Source organism: Aedes albopictus, chromosome 1, assembly GCF_035046485.1.
Source record: "Aedes albopictus strain Foshan chromosome 1, AalbF5, whole genome shotgun sequence".
In the NCBI taxonomy this organism is placed as follows: domain Eukaryota; kingdom Metazoa; phylum Arthropoda; class Insecta; order Diptera; family Culicidae; genus Aedes; species Aedes albopictus.
Genome location: NC_085136.1, coordinates 17628898 through 17649555, shown reverse-complemented (window position 1 = coordinate 17649555; position 20658 = coordinate 17628898). Strand labels below are relative to the sequence as shown.

Sequence of the window (20658 nt, the reverse complement as noted above, 5' to 3'; positions counted from 1 at the left end):
CAAGCCATGTGGGAAATTACACTGTTGAAAATGCTTTGACATCCATGTGCACATGTTCTGTTGTGCACATGGATGTCAAAGCATTTTCAACAATGCATCGTAATGCCAAAATAAACGTAGTTTCATTCGCCCCTCGTTCTCCCCTCGTCCGTTTTGGCTACCGATCTGGAAGACGCACATTTTCCCGGACACGATGCGCGATGCGCATCGAATGAGTGATTATACTTTTTTAAATTCCCGTTTTTCGACAATAACCGGGTGCGCACGGGCACGACGCACCGCGATAGCGCAAAACACTCCACGTGATATTATTTTTAGCCAATCGCTCGCAGCTTCCAATTCAAGAGGTGTCAGGTACCAGCAAAAAAACGATGCTCTGCAGTCTGGTCAGTTAGTACACATGCAAGCATGGACAAAACGCAGATACAGAGTTCGGGTAGCTCCACCGGACAGCAGCTGGAACGACTCTAATCACATATTTTTTTTCTGGAAAATCGCTTCTATCTGTGTCCGTGTGTCTGTCCATCCAACGGGGAAGCGCCACTACAAGAGTTCGATATTGTTATCTTGTGTTTCGTTCGGCTGCTGCTCGAGCACCTTTTTCTTCCCGATGAACCATCATGGTCCATAGACGAGATTGATGTTATTTTTGACAGTCGAGTAGCGGCGCCCAGATATGCACACATACACCTCGTTCCCAGCTTCTTGAAGCGCTGAAAGAGTTTGTGGGTCGAGGAGATGCGAAAGTATGGTTATCTGCTTCTTCCTTTGCTTCTGCTAGTTCGGTATGCTCCGCCGTTTCGCTGTGAAGGCCACCGCCCGTGAAACAGACGACGAGGTGGTTGTCTTATCATTTTTGCTGTTTTTTCGCCGGACAGATATGCGAATGACAACTGTTACACACGTTTCTTTTTCTCCTTGGGTGGTGCGAAAATTTCCAATTCATTATCAACTTCACACAACTGCTGTTGGCCGGACATTTTGGTAATTTGCACATCTTCTTCGGGTTCGGCTCGAACAGGTTGATGGTGTAACCGGCGGTGTGAACAGTTTTGCCAGGTAACGAACCACTTTACCAACATGATGTCATTCCACTTGATTGGAGACTCCTATAATTTTTAAGACGAGGTTTCAATGATTCTGTCAACAAGATTCCATCGATAATTTGAACGAGTGTGTAAAGAATATCTAGACGAGATACCAACGGATCTCAGAGCGAGATTCCAACGAAACTTCTGGAAGATTCTAATGAATCTCTAGGCGGGATTCTAACGAATCTCTCGACGAGATTCTAACGAATCCCTGGGCGAGATTCCAACGAATCTGGGCGAGAATCCAACGAATCTCTGGGCGAGATTCCAACGAATCATTGGGAGAGATTGCAACGAATCTCTAGGCGAGAATCTAACGAATTTGTGGGCGAAATTTCAACATATCTTTGAAGGAGATACAAACGAACCCCTGGGCGAGATTCCAACAAATCTGGGCGAGAATCCAACGAATCTCTGGGCGAAATTTCAACGAATCTCCGGGCGAGGTTCCAACGAATCATCATGGTCAAGATTCATACGAATCTCTTGGCGAGGTTCTAAAGAATTTCTTGGCCAGATTGCAACAAATCTCTGGACGAGATTCCAACGAATCTGGGAGAAATTCCAACGAATCTGCGCGAGATTCCTACGAATCTCTGGGCGAGATTCCAACGAATCTCTGGGCGAGATTTCTACGAATCTCTTGGCGAGATTTTAACGAATCATTGATTAAAACTAACGAACTAACGAATCTCTAGGCGAAATTCTAACGAATCTCTGAGCGGAATTCTAACGAATCTCTTGGCGAGATTCTATCGACTCTCTGGGCGAGATTCTATCGACTCTCTGGGCGAGATTCTATCGACTCTCTGGGCGAGATTCTAGCGAAACTCTGGACGAGATTCCAACGAATCTCTGGGAGAGATTCCAACGAATCTCTGGAAGAGATTCCAACGAATCTCTGGAAGAGATTCCAACGAATCTCTGGGAGAGATTCCAACGAATCTCTGGGAGAGATTCCAACGAATCTCTGGGAGAGATTTCAACGAATCTCTGGGAGAGATTCCAACGAATCTCTGGGCGAGATTTCAACGAATCTTTGGAGGAGATTCCAACGAATCTCTGAGAGACATTCCAACGAATCTCTGAGAGACATTCCAACGAATCTCTGGGAGAGATTCCAACGAATCTGGAGAGACGAACCAGCCTAGAGCTGAAAGTCTCTTAAATAAAGACAATCAATCAATCCAACGAATCTCTGGAAGAGATTCCAACGAATCTTTGGGCGAGATTTCAACGAATCTTCGGGCGAGATTCCAACGAATCTTTGGGCGAGATTTCAACGAATCTCTGGAGGATATTCCAACGAATCTATGGGAGAATTTCCAACGAATCTCTGGGAGAAATTCCAACGAATCTTTGGGAGAGATTCCAACGAATCTCTGGGAGAGATTCCAATTTATCTCTAGGAGAGATTCCAACAAATCCATGGGAGAGATTTCAACGAAACTCTGGAAGACATTCCTATTCTCTGAAAGAGATTCCAACGAATCTTTGAGAGGGGTACAAACGAATCTCTGGAAGACAATCCGATTCCCTGGGAGAAATTCCAAGGAATCTTTGGCAGCGATTCCATCGAATCTGTGGGCGAGATTTCAACGAATTTCCGGGCAAGATTTCAACGAACTCTGGGTGACATTCCGACGAATCTCTGAGCAAGATTCCAACGAGTCTGCGAGCGAGATTCCAACGAATCTCTGAGCGGGATGCCAACGAATCTGGACAAGATTCCAACGAATCTTTGGACATTCCAACGAATCTTTGAGCGAGATTCCAACGATTCTGTGTGCGAGAATCCAACGAATCTTTGGGGTAGATTGGAACGAATCTTGAGTGAGATTTCAATGAATCTCTAGGCGAGTTTCCATCGAATCTGGACGAGATTCTAACGAAATTTTGGATGAGATTCCAATGAAATTCTGGGAAAGATTCCAACGAATCTCTAGAGAAGATTCCCACGAATCTCTGGGCCAGATTGCAACGAATCTCTGAGCGAGTCCCAAAGATTCTTCGGGAGAAATTCTAACGAATCTTTGGGCGAGACTCCCACGAAGTTTGGGCAAAATTTGAATGAGTCTCTGGGCAAAACTTCAACGAATCTCTTGGCGAGATTCCAACGAATCTCTGAGCAAGATTCCAACGAATCTCTTGACGAGATTCTGGCGAATCTTAGGACGAAATTTGAACGAATCTCTAGATGAGATTTAAACTAACATCTGCACATGACTTGAAACATTTCACTGGACTATTTTTCCTCTAAATTTTCAATTTCGATCAATTTCAGCGATTCAAATGTAATTTCGAGGGACTAGCATCCGAAGATTAGATCTAGCTGCAGCTGTGAGATTATTTGGTATTTTACTTTTACGATGACTGCATCATACAAGACCATTCCCGAAACTTACTGACGTGTGTTACAGCCAGTCTCCTACCTTTCCTACATTTTAACTCATTTTCACGCTGTTCACAGATGACATTATCTATGGGCTTCACCGATTCCTTCAAATGTTGTTTTTACCACGGGATGATCCAACATTCACATTTTTACACTACTCAGTTCCACACCACACACTGGTCCAAATCGCCATCCACCGTTCAAATTTGGCTCCCCACTGTCGTCATTTCCCTTTACTATGCACGATTCACTTTTATCGATTCTTCCACAAACACCTTGCCCATGCCGTGCGCCGGACGAATCCACACGAGTTTTTTTTTCTTTTTCGGGGAAATTTCTTTCCACCATCCACAGCGTACTACACACTCCCGTTACATTGTTGTCAGAAGCAGCAGGCAGTCAGCCAACCAACCAAGCCAGCCAGCCAGCATCTCGCATTGATCGAATTTCAGGTCATCGATTTTTCATATGTGCCTGAGCTGCTCTGCTGCTTCTGCTGCACTGGCTGCAGCTTCTCCTCTGCACACACTAATCCGTTCATCGAACTTTTGTATCGTTTCTCTGTTTGTGAACCGCGCGCCGGACCTCTCCGCGGTCCCTCCCCGCACCCCTTAAACCAAAATTTTCAATCCTAAGCTTATTTTTTTTTCTCTCCGATTAGTGGGCAATCAAACAGATACACCGCAAAATCCTAGGTTCGATTTCCAATAGGAACTCCCGACTCGAGACGATTTCAAGGCCACCGCCACCGCGTAAACGCCACTTGACCGTGCGGAAAAAATGCGTAGAAGTGAGTAGTAGGGGTACTTGTCTGCCAAAATTTCGCTGCTATTTTTATTCCGGAGAATCATTCGACCAGACTCAGACAGCAGATACGGAGCTCATTGCAGCGTGTCCAAGATATGTATCAATCACTGGAAAATATCCACTTCGGCTACCGTCGTCACGGATCCGTTCGTGGAAGAATCGATAACCTCTGACGTTTCTTCTCGACAGCTTCTCCAGAATCTCAACACTCCCTTCACGAGATTGTTTTCCCAAACCCCAAAAATCGAAACTTGGCCATTTTTATCCGTACGCTCCAACCCCATTCCATAGCCCTACTCACTTTTCACAGTTGTTTTGTGCAAACGCCACGTTCCAAGTGCCACAATTTTTCAACCACATCGGGACAACCGTTTCTGAAACTTTCACACACGAAAAACACTCCTTTTCTCCTCGGTTGCCGAATTCCTCCGGAGGTCTACTGCGCTTCGATCCGTTTCGGTTTTTTCGCAAACGTTCTTCACTACTTTTTCCACGAAAATTTCACTTGAAAATCCCCTCTGTCAAAACACTCCTCGAACGGGAGCAAGAAACTTTTCCAACACGCAGCACCCCAAACTTTTTCTCCGTCTTTCTGTCTGTGCACCAATCTTCCTTGCTTCGTTCGTTTGTCTTTTTTCCTGCTTCTTCATGCACCAAGAACCTGCTTATGCTTTCATTATCCATTCGACGACTACAGTAGCCAGATCCGAGAAAGAGTAAAATTTTGACGTTTCACATTCTCCACCATCGACGACGACTGGACAAACAGACGGCTTCGATTGCACCACTACACGTGCGAACACATATACAGCCAAACAGTGGCAGTGCAATCGTCACCTCGTCACGCACGAAACGAATGTAAACACACAGCCGAACACACGCACACTACGGTGGCGCTTTCCAGTCGTCGGACGGTGACCAGTGTTGCCGTAGATTTTGATATCTTCGTTTCATGAAACTTCTTGACTGTTCGAGATAACTCAAGAGCTTCGGTGTGCATTATTCTGCTCTTGCTGGAAAGTTCAAGAAACTTCTTCAAATTCGAAACAGAAAGCTCTCGTATGTTCTACTGATCATCCTTCAGGAAAGTTCCAGAAGTTTCTTTGATTTCGAAGCAGTGAGATTTCGAACATACTTACCGTACCGGTCAGACTAAGGCCTGAGTGTCCTCTGCTGTACGTAGGAGTCGTCTCCATTCGACTCGGTTCATTGCTGTGCGTCTCCAGTTCCGCACTCTGCGAAGGGCTGGCAAGTCGTCCTCCACTTGATCGATCCACCTAACTCGCTGCGCACCACGTCTTATTGTACTTTGTCAGCACTTCAGGCAACATATTCTCCGTCGGACAATACTTTGATTTGACGATTCCAGATGTGGCCAAATCCCAGACGAAATTGTATCTGATGTCGATGTGCTTCGTCTGTCTCGTTCATCCTTCAGCGTTCAGCATAGAGATGCAACTCTGGTTGTCCTCCTTCGAGCCTTCGAAAAAAGCAGCTCCTCCTTACTCCTCCTCAAACCATTGGCTTCTGAACTCCCATCGCTTGACGGCATGGAACCAGTTTGGCAGCTGGCAGCGGTTTTGTTAGTCCATCTGCTGTCTGGTGATCCGTACTTATACTACCCGTCATAAGTACGGACTCACAAAAAGTATTGCAACAATATTGCATCACCCTGACTCACCTCGGTATCTCCAAAACCTGAGGACTTACAAAGATGCTGTCTTCAGCAGTTATTCAGGGGCAACAACTTTTCTAAAGGCGGTATTTTTGTAGGTGGTCTGGTTTTAGAGATATCGAGGTGAGTCAGGGTGATGCAATATTGTTGCAATACTTTTTGTGAGTCCGTACTTATGACCGGTAGTGTACGTATGTAATGGTTATGTCACCATTCTCCAAAGCATAGCGGATAAAGTGGTGACGTATGTCAATGTGTTTCGTTGTACGGTGGTATCCTCCGTTTTTGGCTACAGCTATGGCACTTTGGTTGTCGCAATGGATTTCGAGTTTCGCTTCGTCTTCAAACAATCCTCGCAACCGCTTCCACCAGAGCGCCTCCTATACTGCAGCCGACAGTGCCATATACTCGGCCTCGCACGTTGAAAGGGCAACGGTCTGTTGCCGCTTTGAACTCCACGAAATAGCTCCTCCTTGGACAGTAAACAAGTACCCCGTGATCGACTTCCTATCATCGTGGTCGGATGCCCAGTCGGCATCGGAAAACCCTTGTATTGCCGAGTTCTCGTCCCGATGATACTCCAAACGGTACTGCGATGTTCCTCTCAAATATCGCTTAAGTGTTTCACCGCGTTTCAGCGTCTCTCGCCGGGGTTGGAATTGAACCGGCTCAAAATGTTCACGGCGTAACAGATATAAGGGCGTGTGCTCAAGCCTCCGACCGTTTCTCGGTAAGGTACATTTTTCATTGCTTCGGTCTCCTCAGCAGTCGATGGACACATCTCGTTGGTCAACTTCTCGCTCACATTCATCGCGATGTTCACCGGCTTGCAGTTCGACATGTTGAATCTGCTTAACACCGCCTCCCCGTACGACTCTTGATCCAGTGCTACCATCGTATCGATCTTCGTGATCCTGATACCCAAAGCATGCTTGGCGGATCCCATGTCCTTCATCTTGAACTCTTGACTTATCTTTGCTTTTATTTCTTTCTTACAGCGCTTTCAATTTGTAAAGATGAGGACGTCGTCTACGTACACGGCCACGAACAGCACCTTGCCGTCGCTAATCCTGTAGTATACGTAGGGGTCATACACGGTACTCTTCAGTCCCATTTTTTGGAGCGCGGCGTCCAGCTTTGTATTGCAAACCCGGCTGGATTGCTTCAGGCCATAGAGGGCCTTATTGAGGCGGCACACCTTGGCTTGATCCCGTCCATCCGTGAAGCAAGGGGGTTGCTCCATGTATATTTCCTCCGAAAGCTCGCCTTGGAGAAAAACTGTCACGGCATCCATCTGGTCGATTTGAAGATTTAACCGTACCGCCAACGCAAAGAGGTACCGCAAGGAACTGTGACGGACAACCGGGGCGTAGGTGTCCTCATAATCCACCCCCTTTCGTTGCGAGTACCCTTTTATCACCAGCCTCGCCTTGTATCGGTTGATGTTGCCGTTTCCGTCCTGCTTGGTCCGGTACACCCGCTTGCACCTGATTGCCTTTCGTCCTTTCGACAAATCAGCGAGGGTCCAGGTACCGTTGGAGATGAGCGCGTCGTACTCCTCCTGCATCGCCTGCTGCCAACGTTCCGCATCATCACGAGATAGTGCTTCCTGCTGCGTAGTTGGGTCGCCAAGCTTCGGCTGTTGAAAATCGAAACCAGTATTTGTACACAGAACAATATCATTGGAATACTTGCCTTTGGGCAGGCGCCACCTATCGCAGAGCATCAACCCTCCTTGCATCTCATCGCTGGTGGGTGTTGAATTTTATCGGAATTGAAAGACGTTTTGACAGGTTGAGTAACGATAATGGAATGACAAATTTTATTATACGTCTAAATATCATGGCATACTACAACTGGTCCAGTCAATCGCGGATTGCTTCGACTCCAACACTCCTCCCTAATCCTCGATTCCTATTTGTAGATTCATCGCCTTCAAGTTCTGATGCGCCAAAGGTTTGGTGAAACCGTCAGCAGCTTGTTTCTTGGTGGTGATATACTTCAGCTCGATCGCACCGTTTCCGAAGAGTCGTGTACAAAATGGTATCGTATGTCGACGTGCTTCGTCCGGGGGTTGTACGATCCATTCTTCGCAACGCAGATCGCAGATTGATTGTCGCACAGGATGTCCATCTTCCGCTTGCCAAAAATCTGCTCCAGCATACCTTGCCACCACAGCGCCTCCTGGATGGTTCTCGACATTGCCATGTACTCGGCCTCGCACGACGAGACGATAATGCAACAGTCGGTTGGCGTTTCACATTCCAGGATATGGCACCACCTTGCAGCAGAAACACGTATCCTGTCGTTGATTTCCGGGTGTCGACGTCTCCTCCCCAATCTGCATCAGTGTAGCCAGCAATGTCCGGATTCCCTGTAGCATAAACGGTTGCCAGCGATCTCTCGCAAGTATTTGAAGATCCGCTTAACCGCCTCCCAGTGCTTCCGTTCTGGATTACAGCTGTACTGGCTTGCTGTATTTACTGCATAGCTGATGTCGGGACTCGAAACCTGGGGCAGATACACTAAACTTCCGATGGGTTCCTTGTAGGGTACTGTAGGATACATCCTTCATGTCGTCTTCTTCCTTCGTTTTTTGGACACATAGTCTTGTCCGATTTGAGTCGGGGACAAACGGCTTAGCCACGGTATAGCAATTCGCCATTTGAAACTTCTCCAACATTACTTCGATGTGGTTTTCCTGGTCGAGGTACAACCCATCTTTGCCTCGATCTCTTGTAATCCGCAGGCCTAAGCAGTGCTTCGCCTCGCCGAGGTTCTTCATGTGGAATCTATCGCAAAGCAATTTCTTCAAGGCGATCTTCAGTTTCTTGTTGTTGATGAATAGTAAGAAATCGTTCACGAACACAGTTACGAATAATATTTTGTCGCCTTCGACCTAGAAGTAAAGGCACGCATCCACTTTCAAATTTTCGTAGGGCCGCATCCAGCTGGTGGTACCATAGCCGGCTGGATTGTTTTAACTCCCGCATAACAAATTACAGTTTGTCTGAAACTCCAAACAATACATGACCTTTATCTGTTGAGGTAAGTGTGTGGCAAACAGTTGCTTTAATGTTGAAGAATATGAAACTCAATTTGTTTGACTGTAAATCACGGTATATTCAATCCATACCAGGTGGTAACAATATATTATATTGTACAGACATTTTTAAACAATATGAGTTGTGAGGTATGGTTGCAATATGAAATCACCCTCTGACAAACGGTTTGCATTTATGTTAAGCTACACACTTACACACGTGAATTTCACCACATGTTACTGATGTTGAACAGTATGACATATTGTTGCATGCATCGGTATATGTGAGTGAATGAAAACTAGCCGATGAGATGCTTGCCGTGACAAATTCCATAACAAAGAAGTCTGAGCAAGCAGCGAAAACAAACGCGATTTGGTTTTTGTTTTCAATTTCGTTAATAAAAATCCTGTTTCGCAGAGAATCGGTCATCGTTTCCAAGGCGGCCGTCAACGTCTTGTTAGGTAAGTTTTGGTCCAGCGTAAAATTAGTAAGAATCTGAAAATAAGTCTTTCTTCTAGCCATAGTAAACAACGTTTTCTACCCGAAGGAGTTTACGTCGTCGGAATTAGCTGCCAGCTGTCGAACCCGACGGCATTGCTACGCCGGTCATGGAACATGCATTCCCATCATTAGTCGTGTCCACAACACTGTTTGTCCATCCACGGTGAGTAATTTCTACCCGATTTGACCAACGATATTTAACCTGCAACAAAAGGCTCCACCTCGTACTCCACCTAGACAACAAGCTGATATCGTCCATTTATGTCTTATAGGCATGTCCTGGAGCGGTTTCGGAGTTCATCCATAACGCGGTAGTGCTTCCAACGCTGGTATCATCATAGTGCAAATCAACCCACCATAGATTCGCGTTGGCCCACCTCAAACTCTTCCAGAAGAATCCCGGATGCTTTTCTGCTAACCGCAGTAGGCAAGTTAGGAAACATCTAGCGATGATGTTGGAGAAGCTGTGGGACAACTGCGAGGAAAGATGTTTTCTAGCAAATTTGATTTTGTTATTCTATTTTTTCCTTTTTTTTTTGAAATTAAATAGAAATAGGAGAAACAATAGTTGCTTTTTATTATCATATATAAGAAAATTACCAATTATTTCAACTGTAAGAGAACTATATACCAAAAGACTATGGAACCATAATAGACAATAAAGCAATTATTACACATACAGTGCTGATTTTTATTCCGATTTTATGGGTCAACTGTTTTAGAACTGTTTGCTTGACAGTTAATTGGGCAAAAAATGGATAGTATATCGACCTTTTGGCAAACTGTAAACGAAAAATTTTGTTCGAGAAAATGAGCGATTTCTTATTGTAACATAACTTAACCGCCTATTCCACATATTGTAATTTACTCGAGAACCATCTATCACACTGTTGAAACCGTTTATGGTAGTGTTGACTTATTGTTGCTTTGGATGTTCTACCATACTATTGAGATACTGTAGTGCATAGTTCCGAACAGTTTGCTGCACAGTTCTAGTATGGTTCATGGTTATGCGGGCCCGTACATGGCATTCTTCAATCTGCAGACGTTCGTCGAGTCCACGATGAATTCCTTGGGCTGCTCTAAGCATATTTTCCCTTCAGCCAGTGTGCCTTGTAGAAAAGCGATTACAGCGTCCACCTGATCGACCTCCAAATCGTGCTTGGCTCCCATCGCCATCAGATACCGAATTGTTGAGTGCCTCACCATTGGTGCCTAAACGTCTTCGAAATCGATTATCGGGCTCTGCGAACATTCCTTAACAACCAAGCGGGCCTTGTACCGCTCGATCTGTCCATCAACGCCTCGTTTGGTGGTAAACACCCACTGCTTTGGTAGTTCTTGGTCTCCTGCCGCATAGCTTCTATCCTTAGGTCCCGGTCCAGTCACTTCAATACCTCATTGTACGAAGTTGGATCGCTCATCTCATGTATCGGGTTGGTCATCGGACAAAATCACAAACCTAGAGCTTCCTACCGCTGCGCCTTAACTGATGCTCTATTTAGGACAGCTGGATTTACTGATTACGGTGGGAGCGCAATATCATCATTGTCGTCGGCAGCTTCGAAGTCGTTATCGGAGGAACTCCCTCTGAAGATTCTACTACAGCCGTAGCTCCTCCCGATGTAGATTCACCACTTGTATCTTCCGGTTCGTCCAGATTGCACGTCTTCTGATGTCGCACCTCATCTCGAGCCATGCTTGCCTTGAACCTCGAATTGTCATACTCACGTCCGTTGTCGCTGCGTAGAATTCTGACGTCTCCGTCATAACCTTGAATTCTTCGTATGTTTCGATGACTTGGTCCTTCGCTTCCAGCGTTTAAATCACCACCTTTCTCGTTGCATCGTCGATATGAAACTCATGAAATATCGGCTGCCACCGATTGAGGGAACTTTAAACAGCCCACAAAAGTCCGGGTGCACCAACTCCAGCTTAGCTTTGGCTCGACTGTCAGTACAGGGAAACGAATCACGAGAGTTCTCTCTCTGGATACACGCAACACACTTCAAATCATCCGGGATCTTGAATTGGATTCTATCCGCCAAGTTTTGCAGCTTCTTCAAACCTTGTTTGTTAAGCTGCCCCATTCTCCTGTGCCACATCGTCATGTCGGAGATCAAATCTGGGACTTTGCATATAAACGGCTCGGATGATTTTGCTTGTTTTGTGTTAATCTAAATCTTCTTCTTCTTCTTCTTGGCGTAACGTCCCAAATGGGACAAAGCCTGCTTCTAAGCGTAGTGATCTACGAGCACTTTCATTGTTATTAGCTGAGAGCTCCTTCTGCCAATGACCCTTTAGCATGTGTATATTATGGATTAAGTTGGAAATCAAAAAACTTTTGATTACATCATTGAACGCACACAGCGCACTGCACCCGGTACTGAAAATAGTGTCGTTAGACGAAAAGTGTCGAAAAGTCAAAACGTCGCTATTCGGTTTGGTGCTGGCGCCATAATATCGTGTGGCAGGCACGAAGACACTCTATGCTCAAGGACATAAAGAAAATTTCCTTTTACATAACGTTCCTTAACCGACCAGAAATCGAACCCGTTCCCTCAGGATGCTGCATACCCACGCCTTTACAACTGTGGCTAAAGGGGCACATCCTTTTGAATTATATTAGTACCGGTAATTACAAAGTACACTCAGCCAAATAACCTTAAGATTTCCATAAGGCTCAACTTATGAAACGGCATTTAAATAATTCATAATGATTCGGATGAATTTCATAAGGTCACGCTGTGACGCAAAATCGTCTCACAGCTTGGCTTTTATTTATGTTTAGCAACATGGCATTGCCAAGCGTCGGTAGCCGTGTGGATAAAACACGGGCTCGGTGATCCCGACGTTCATAGTTCGAATCCAGTCTGCATCATTTTAAGTTTTTTTTTTGTTCTTTTCATAAGTCTATCTTATGAAATTTGTCATAGCAAGCACGATCAATTTTCATAAGGTATTCTTATGACATCCATAAGAATTAGTTATAGCAAATTTTCATAATTTCAGATTCCTTGACCTAAGATATAGTCACAGACAAACAGACATACTACTCAAATCGAAATCATCGCACGATTTAACGGTCATTTTGAAAATAACGTGTGGTTCGGACTGTGCTCGCATGTGTCATGGTGGCGCTGCTGTGCCTATATCACCTCTCAATTTTGGAGAGAAATGAACGCGACGCCGATCAATGTTTACATAAAATGACTCAATCATGAACCTTCATTCATATTTTATGAATGGATGACGCCACGGGGGAGTGGTCACCTGCTAAATTTTTACATCGAGCCGAGGGAAACAACACCTGCAAATGAATGCTTTGGATTGAGCATTATGCCTGGTTTAGACAGTGCAAGTGACTTGATTCAAGTCAATGGAAAAAGCCCAATTGAATGCGAATTGAACGTGTAAACACCACCATTCATCTCACATGAGCAACTCACTTGACTTGAACGAAAGTTGAACATGTTGAACTTTTCCATTCAAGTCAAACGAAATCGTCTCACTTGCCCCGTCTAAACCCGCGATTCATGTGAGCTGAATTCAAGTCATCTGTCAGTGAGATGAATTCAATTCAATTTGCTTACGCTCCGCACGAGTTGAACAATGTAAACACTTAACTGAGTTGCATGCAAGAGCATTCAAGTGAAAACTCAAGTCATTTGCTCAGTCTAAACACGTCATTCCATTGGATTGAACATCTTTGAGAAGTTAGCAAGTGGAATGTTCGTTTCAGTTGAACAATGTAAACCAGGCATTATAGAGGGTGCAAGCACCGACACCGGTGGTGCAAGTGAGATGCCAAACGATGTTTTTGAAGCAATTTTCTTCTAAGTAGTATGTCTGTTTGTCTGTGATATAGTATTCTCTCTAAAATAAAAGCTCTCATTTTTGAGTAGCGCCCATGCCGCACAGGGACTGTGTTGGAAACACACATTTTTTTAAATTGCTCGTACGCTCACATTTTTGCAAAATATCAATATTTTTCGGTATTTGAAGGTGGTTTATAAACCCAGTGAGGTTGCCATTTCGAAATTATTGCAAAATACATGCTCATGTGAGCGTACGAGCAATTTAAAAAAAATGTGTGTTTCCAACACAGTCATGTGCGGCATGGATGTTTACTAAAAATGTGCAGGCCGAACACATTTTTGAGCGTAGCCGTTTTTGCGTGTTGTACTAATAGGTTACCGTTACGAATAAACAAACATACATAAGGTATTTCGATGAATTTCGCTAGTTTTTTTCGCTGATTGTAGTTTACATTTTACATAACATGAGTTGTAACTGTCCAATTGACTAATCCACATTTGATAATACAATTTTAAGTAACTTACACTTTTATGTTGAATAATACATTACAATTACAATATGTTTTTTACTTACCTGAGTATAATCTTTCGAATACTTGTCATTAAAATGAAGAAATGCACACTTTGGCAATTCAATAAAAAAAAACAGTAAATTATATGAAAACTGAGCAAGAATTAAATTATAGGTTGATTATGTATCAATTCTAAATTAAAAATATCGAAAGAAACATTTTATTCACTAATCCACGAAAACTGTTTCTAAACTATTTTGACCGCTTTAGGCGCACCAAATTTTTCCACTATCCGGACGCATTCCAGTAGCAGCATTCTGGCAGCACTGCCACACCCCGTTCCCGAAACCGAACGAACGGGTCGGGAAAAACCACTAACACCAACCAAAATCGGGAACAGCGAGTGCGAGACAGAGAGAAAGGCTGAAGATGGACGGAAAAGAAAGGCACCACTTACATTCGCTTTTTCACTGCTGATTTTCCACAATTTGCACATTTTCGAACAGGATCACTTCACTGGCTGTCGGTGAGGAATTCTTTCCGCAGAACTTAACCACCGGTTTGATGCACCAAAACGCGAAAAGTTACCGTAAAAGTTTCCAATTTTCCAACCGGTATCTTCACCGAATAATAATTTTCTCTCACTACAAAACGAACGACGTTCAACTTTGGTGAGACGAGACTTTTTTCGAGTCAACGAACGAACGCGACGACGATGAGATGAAGACTGGATGAATTTTACTGTTTTTGGTGATGCTACGGTCGCACACATGATGGGGTTAAAGCACACAACGCACCCACACACTCGAAAGGAAAGTCATGGACGTCGTCGTCAGGAAGGGTCATTATGTGGCGGCTAATTACGATGCGTTCGTGTCTTGGATAAAGCTTTTTCACTCTGAAGAAAATCGACTCAAATTTCACACCGTGAAAAACAACAACTCAGTTACTGAGTTGGATCTACTCAGAAATCGAAAAAGCTTCTCACTCAGTTTCCGTAAAAAGTGGGACATTGATAATCACCATCGTTATCATCATCATCCTAAGAAGGATTCTCTCAAAATCCTAGGGATAAATCAGAATCTGTTGAGAAACGTAGTTACCCTTTGTATGTAGTTCACTACCCTAAGCAACCCTAGCAACCTGATTGTTTATCAGGAGTAATCAGTTAGAATAAATTTTCATTACTTGTTCAAGCTCTTACCGAACTAGACGTTCTTTTATTCATTGTCTCACAAGTGGTTATGGGCCCAGAGACGTGGCCATAGCTTGAAGTAATCGTTGTTCCTGTTCATCAAGACAAGTTTGTTCGTTGAAGAAAGAAGCCATGATTCCGAGGGACGTAGAAAGACAGAGTTCAAGCGGAAGCGGTCCAGGCAGCAGTAGGACGAATACAACTAGAAGCGGTGCAACCGGATCCGGAGGCGACTTGGCGGCTGGATCAGGAGACGGTGTGCGAACCGGTGGTGTAGTTCGTGCCTACGGGAATGCAGTGAATCTTCCGGCGATCGAAAAACTCAAGGGCCGTCAAAACTACTCCTCATGGGCGTTTTCCATGAAAATGATTCTCATCAGAGAAGGGACCTGGAGAGCTGTGCAGCCGGCGGAAGGCCAGCAAGTTGATCCGGAAGCCAGTGATCGTGCGCTGGCAACGATTTGTTTAACGTTGGAGAAGAACAACTTCAGTCTCGTCCAAACTGCGACCAGTGCTCAAGACGCATGGGAGAAACTCCGGAAGGCATTTCAAGACGACGGGCTGATACGAAGATTTGGATTGCTGGACCGGTTGACTTCAGTGAAGCTGGAGAACCACAGTACCGTGGAGGATTACGTGGACATCCTGGTGACCACGGCCAACGATCTCAGCGAGATAGGGTTTGAGGTGAATGACCAGTGGCTGGCGTCGTTGTTAATGAAGGGGCTCCCAGAGTATTATCATCCGATGGTCATGGGACTTCAGGCGTCCGACTTGGCGTTGACTGCAGACACGGTCAAAGCGAAAATACTGCAGGACGTCAAATGGCCGATTTCAAGCTCCGGAAGTGAAGGTGCACTATACACGAAGCACAAGCACAGGAGAACCAAGGCAGTAGCGGACAAGAAGGACAAGACGTGCTACAACTGCAGCAAGCTCGGACACTTTGCAGCTGAGTGCCCTCAGAAACAGAAATCAAGTGCTCATCCTAAACCGAAGAACAAGGCTTTGTGCGCGATGTTGGCCGTTGGCAAGGGCGGCGCAGACGAATGGTATTTCGACTCGGCGGCAAGCTCCCACATGACGAGAAGCGAGGAGAATTTCACGAAGCAGGAAGTTTTCGCCCATCCGATCGACACGGCGAACAACCAATGCATCATGTCTACAGCGAAAGGTTTAGTGAAGCTCGAATTGCAAGAAGGACCCATCGAAGTGCAGGAGGTACTGCATGTCCCGGATTTGGCGGCCAACCTCCTATCAGTAAGTAAGATTTGCCGAAAAGGATTGACGGTGACGTTCAAGGCAGATTCCTGTGAAGTCTACGATGAAGATGGAGAAGTGTGAGACTTACTGAGACTTACAAACTGCTCAATCGACCCAGTGGCTAAACCAAGACTCCCGGATAACTAGCTCAGTAGCATGAGACCCCTAGAGCTGGGTCTACAGGGTCGGCATGCTACTGGGTAATTCGGAGGGGCTACGCGGAACAACGGGTGCAGAAACTATGGTATTTCTTTGGGCTATGACAGAGTGTGTGTGTATGGAGATATAAAGGCAAATTTATTGAAAGTTACTAGGTTGGTTCTAATTGGTTTATTTGGGCTATGGCGGGTTGTGGTTGATGAAAATCGTTGGGTACGTACCGGTGTGCTGGCGAGCGCTCGCTGACGGCTGCTGACGGCAATGGCGGATGACGATGTCGGTCCTTATGGTCCGGTAGGATTCAGAATGGCGGATCTTGAAGTTTGGCTAGCTTAGTGGAATGACGAATCCACGGATTTTAGGCCACTTTCGTGTCCTAGACTTGGCTACGGCGTCTTCCTTCTTTGGCACGATCGACGGGCCACGGACGAGACCGTATTGGCCACGCCGAGAAGGGTCCTCTTTGGTGATTAGGGCTGTTAGCCCGAGGAGCTCTCTCACGGTCGGTGAGTATGACCAGAGAGCCTGGTCCTTTACTGTTAGGCGTAGACCGGTGAACCGATCTAGGCCGAATCGTGTGGACTGTGAGGGGCGATTCCGTGACAGTACCAAAATGGTAGTTCAAAAGGTCCTGTTGGAATGATCCGGAATAAAGGCACTGGTATCACAGAGACCATTTAATGTGGCATACCTGAATGAACTTAGGCTGGACTCAAGCACTATACTCGTTCACTGAACTTCTTACAAAAAGCCACTTTTAAATAAAACTCACTTGTGTCTCACACGAACGCCGAATTGAAAGTGATCATGGCGATCAGCTCAAGTCTTAAAATGCCCTCCAGTCCATGCCTTCCCATTGTTCCTTAATCGTTACTCCATGTTTCCTATCCTTGGTAGCAGCACCACCCATTATGCTACCGGTTTGCCTACTTTTACTGCCACAGTTGATTTTCGCCCGCCACCCATTTTTGCCATAGTTTATTCAAATTACATTTAACATTTAGCTTACACCATATTTCTACTACCTAATACAGTTTACAATTTTAGTCTAACTCTAACCAATTATATTTATTCCAAACACTTAACAAACAAACACTATAGTTTCCTCAACAATACGCACAAATTAAAAATAATATTGGGATAATTGTAACTGAACGGTTACAAGTGATTGCCTCAGGAACCGAGATGGATGGTTTATATCGACTCAACTGCAAGAAACCGGAAACATCCTTGTTGACAGCAGAAGCGGAAATCTGGCACAGACGGCTAGGACACTTGAATCAGCAAGGCATGACGAAACTCGCAACCATGGTGGACGATTTGGATCTTCGGAAGGAAGCGCCATTCGACTGTGTGGCCTGTGCTACAGGGAAGCAAGCTCGTGACCCTTTTCAATCCAGCTCAACGAAAGCAGAAGGACTGTTGGATTTGGTGCACACGGATCTCTGTGGACCGATAGAGGAACCTTCGATTGGCGGTAGCCGTTACATTTTAACATTCGTGGACGATGCCAGTCGGAAGGTCTTCGCATACTTCCTGATGTCGAAGAGCGGTGTCAAAGATGCGTTCGAGAATTTCAAATCCATGGCGGAGCGGCAGACCGGAAGAAAGTTGAAGATTTTGAGGTCTGACAATGGCACCGAGTTCGTTAATGCGGCGATGGAGGCATGCATGCGGAGAGACGGAATAATCCATCAAACGACGTGTCCGTACACTCCTCAGCAGAACGGTGTGGCCGAGCGCATGAATCGGACGCTCGTAGAAAAGGCAAGGTGCATGCTGAATGATTCCAAGCTACCAAAGAAGTTCTGGGCAGAAGCAGTTTCAACCGCAGCATATCTGGTAAATAGGAGTCCTGCAAGATCGTTAGAAGCAAAAACACCAGAAGAGGTGTGGAGTGGCAGAAAACCAACGTTGCAGCATCTCAAGATTTTCGGTTCCTTGGCGATGATACACGTGCCCAAGCAGAAGCGACGGAAGTTCGACCCGAAAGCCGTTGAAGGAATCTTTGTCGGGTATGCGGAGAAGTCGAAAGGTTACCGAATTTTCAATCCAAGCGATAGCAGCATCGTGACAAGCCGAGACGTACGGATCATCAATGAAGGGAAGTCTTCGGCGATTGGCGAACAGCAAACGGAAGAGGTCAGTTTCATGGAACTTCAATCGTGGATCGAGTGTGCTGAACCAACCGAAGGGGTATCCAGCGTGCCACGTGGAGAAAATCCAAGCGGTTTAACTGATGACGTTCAAATGCTCTCGTTGCGTCCGGAAGCTGATTCCAGTGATGATGAATTCGTCGATGCTGAGCTTCACGATGCGCTCCCGCCGCAATCCACAAGACCAGCTGATGAACAGCAAGGGTCGACGCACAGCGGTCGGGAGCGCAGGTTTCCAGGCAAGTACCGCGATTATGTTTGTTATAGTTCTTCTGTCCCAGATGATTCCCCCCATTCCCAGTCTTCAAACGTGATGGGTGATCCATTAACCTACGACGAAGCAGTCAACCGGCCAGACCGAGAGCGCTGGATTGCTGCAATGGACGAGGAGTTGAAGGCGCTGGAAAGCAACAACACGTGGGAATTGACCGACTTGCCCAAAGGAAGGAAGGCCATACGAAACAAATGGATCTTCAAGACAAAACGTGGAGCGGATGGAGAAATTTCCCGGTACAAGGCCAGGCTGGTGGTGAAAGGCTGTTCACAGCGGCCGGGTATTGATTATGCGGAGGTGTACTCACCGGTGGTAAGATACTCGACGATACGTTATCTGATGGCTCTCGCAGTGCAGCACGACCTAGACGTTGAGCAAATGGACGCCGTCACGGCGTTTCTTCAGTCCGACCTGAAGGAAGAAACCATCTTCATGGAGCAGCCGGAAGGGTACGTGAACGATGTCACCAAGGTTTGCAAGCTAAGGAAGGCGCTGTATGGATTAAAGCAGTCAAGCAGGGTGTGGAATAGACAACTGGATGAAGCGATGCGGCAGTTTGGACTTACTCGTTCCAGAGTGGATTCGTGTTTGTACTTCAAGATTAGCAAGAAAGAAATGATCTTCGTGACAATCTATGTTGATGACCTGTTGATCTTCACCAACAACCCGGACTTGAAGAAGAAGCTGAAGGAGTTCCTGAACAGTCGTTTTCAAATGAAGGACCTTGGAGCGGCGAAGTTATGCTTGGGACTGCGAGTCACTCGGGACCGGAAAGGAGGCACACTACATCTCGACCAGCAACAATACATCGAAGAAGTTCTGAAGCGGTTCAATATGGAGAATTGTAGACCTGTAGCAACCCCTGCAGATCCCGGAGAACAACTGGATGATTCAATGTCTGCATGTACTGAAGAGGAGATTCAAGTGATGCGGAACGTTCCCTATAAGGAAGCAGTTGGATGCCTGACCTACTTGGCTCAAGGAACACGACCGGACATACTTTTGGCGGTGAACAAGGTCAGCCAGTTTAGTGGAAACCCCGGTCGTCGTCATTGGGAAGCAACAAAACGAATTATGCGGTATTTGAAGGGCACTATCGATCATCGTTTGGAGTACAACAGAGCCGGCGATCCTCAGTTCACCGGATACACAGACACGGATTGGGGAGGAGATCTGACAAATAGGAAGTCGACAACGGGCTACATCTTCAGCACGATGGGAGGAGCCGTGTCCTGGAATGTCAAGCGGCAGCCGTCCGTAGCATTGTCGTCGTGCGAGGCGGAATTTGTGGCACTTTCCCGGACAACGCAAGAGGCACTATGGTGGAAGCAGCTGTTGCAGGAGATAGAAGGTCAACGAACGATTCCCATTTTCTGTGACAACCAATCCGCGATATGTATAGCACAAAACGAAGGATTCAACCCGAAGACCAAGCACGTTTCGATACGATACCATTTCGTGAAGGATAGTCTGGAGAGAGGAGATGTTGCGTTGCACTACATCCCAACGCAGCAGCAACCCGCGGATGGCTTCACCAAGGTTCTACCGAAGCAGAAGCATGAAGCATTTCGAAGATATTTAGGGATAGTAAACTAAGGAGGAGTGTTGAGAAACGTAGTTACCCTTTGTATGTAGTTCACTACCCTAAGCAACCCTAGCAACCTGATTGTTTATCAGGAGTAATCAGTTAGAATAAATTTTCATTACTTGTTCAAGCTCTTACCGAACTAGACGTTCTTTTATTCATTGTCTCACAAGTGAATCCGGT

General features: G+C 45.7%; 1 protein-coding gene across 3 annotated transcripts in view; it reads right to left on the bottom strand.

Moving 5' to 3' along the window:
* The window catches only part of LOC109431177 (uncharacterized), a 58878-nt gene extending 44302 nt beyond the window's left edge, over positions 1–14576 (bottom strand). Inside the window, exon 1 of one of the 3 annotated variants that reach the window (XM_029855777.2) lies at positions 14301–14576. The gene's annotated coding sequence lies outside the window, so the exon portion shown is untranslated. Of the gene's footprint in view, positions 1–3523; positions 3624–4594; positions 5040–14300 lie in introns of those variants that run through there. The other 2 variants (XM_019707386.3, XM_062844113.1) reach the window with 2 other exon arrangements.
* Between the last annotated feature and the right edge of the window lie 6082 nt (positions 14577–20658).